A 1,893-nucleotide genomic window follows, 5' to 3' on the forward strand; every position below is an offset into this window, starting at 1 on the left:
CTTCTTCTTCTTCTTCTTCTTCTTCTTCTTCTTCTTCTCTCTCTCTCTCTCTCTCTCTCTCTCTCTCTCTCTCTCTCTCTCCCTCTCCTACCCTCTTAACTCCCCTCCCCATGCCCTTAATAGACTCTATTATACACTATACTGTCATGTGGCTGGTCCCTCAGGGGGAGGGGATGTCTCAGCATGGGCCCCCAGAGGCACCCCCTTCCCCACACCTCACCACACCTCCATAGAACATATCCCCTCCTCTCTTTATCTTTTTATAAACACAACACTTGTAGCAGAGGAAGTTGGAATATGGTGAAAGTGAAGCAGCAAAATACATTTTAACTTAATTCTTTTATTTTTGTGCACATTCTGAAAGACCCTCATTCCTGGGGAGACCCTTGCTCAAGTCCCAGGATGAGACGACGCCCCAATAACTCGAGAGAAACCATTCTTGATGCAATGTGCATGAGGTTTAATTGGGAAAAATCAGCATGCTGAGGTCAAGCTCATAGGAGATCAAGCCTTAGCAGTTGCAATTGAGGGCTTTTAAAGAAAAAAACCACGAGGAAAGGGGAGGATAAGTCCACAAAGAATGGGGAAGCTGAGTAAACATTTCAGCTCATCTCTTATGGAAGAGTTACAGGCTATCTTTGGTAAACATTCTTGGTGGGGAAACTAAGTAAACATCATAAGAGTGGGGATGATGCATCACAGCTCATCTCCTACAGCTATCTTTTATTACGAGCTATCTTTTGGCAAACATTCTAGTCCCTTACACAATGAGTCAGGCGCCAGGGTAGGTCAATTGCAATGAGCCAGGTTTTTTTGTTTTTGTTTTTGTTTTGTTCTTCCAGACAGAGTTTCTCTGTATAGCTCTGGCTGTCCTGTAACTCACTCTGTAGACCAGGCTGGCCTTGAACTCTGAAATCCTCCTGCCTCTGCCTCCCAAGTGCTGGGATTAAAGGAATGCACTACCACTGCCCCGCCAGGTTTGCTTTCTTGAAAAGACATTCAGAGTAATTGTGAGTTAAATAAAACAGAGTGTGTGACATCCAGCCAAAAGCATCCCCAGGCAGGGGCACAGCCTACCAGGTGAGAAGGACCCTGGCTGCCTCTCATCGTGTGGCTTCACTGTGACTATTTCAAGGCAGCTTCCACCACGCCTCATCACCTCACAGAGAGCACAGAGCTTAGGAATCACAGTCTCCGTACACATCTATTCCACCCTCACCCCACAGCTCGATGGCTAAAACTTATTCACATGATCACACCTATCTGCAAGAGAAGTTGCAGTCTTTAGGCCAGCTGAGCATCAGGGCTTCCTTACATGGTGGAGGGGGGGAGGAGGGAAGGGAAAAGGCACAGACCGGAAAAAGATGAGAGGACAGATCTAAAGTGATAGAAGTTATCTATCACTTTACTTTTCTTTTTCCTTTTTTGGGGGAGTGAAGTGGGGTGCCAAGAGTTGAACCTACTGTGTCTACCACCCACTTACATCCCAGCCCCTCAATTTTCTTTCCAGTTTGTGTTCCTATCAGCCTGACTTCATTTCCACTCTCTATTAATCAATCTAGCTCCTGTATTGCCATGACAAAAAACTGGTATGACCCCTCCACTGCTCCCAAACTCTCCCAGGTCCCTACTGCCAGCAGAAAATCTTCCTCAAGCTTCACTGGGCTGAAGGAATCTCCCCTGGGTATATATCTCTTTGTTTATGTTTGGTTTCTGTTTGTTTGTTTGTTTGTTTGTTTGTTTCTTTTTCTGAGACAGGGTTTCTCTATATAGCCCTGGCTGTCCTGGAACTCACTTTGTAGACCAGGCTGGCCTTGAACTCAGAAATCTGCCTGCCTCTGCCTCCCTAGTGCTGGGATTAAAGGCGTGTGCCACCACCACCCTGCCGGTAGT

Source organism: Mus pahari, chromosome 2, assembly GCF_900095145.1.
Source record: "Mus pahari chromosome 2, PAHARI_EIJ_v1.1, whole genome shotgun sequence".
NCBI classification, from domain to species: domain Eukaryota; kingdom Metazoa; phylum Chordata; class Mammalia; order Rodentia; family Muridae; genus Mus; species Mus pahari.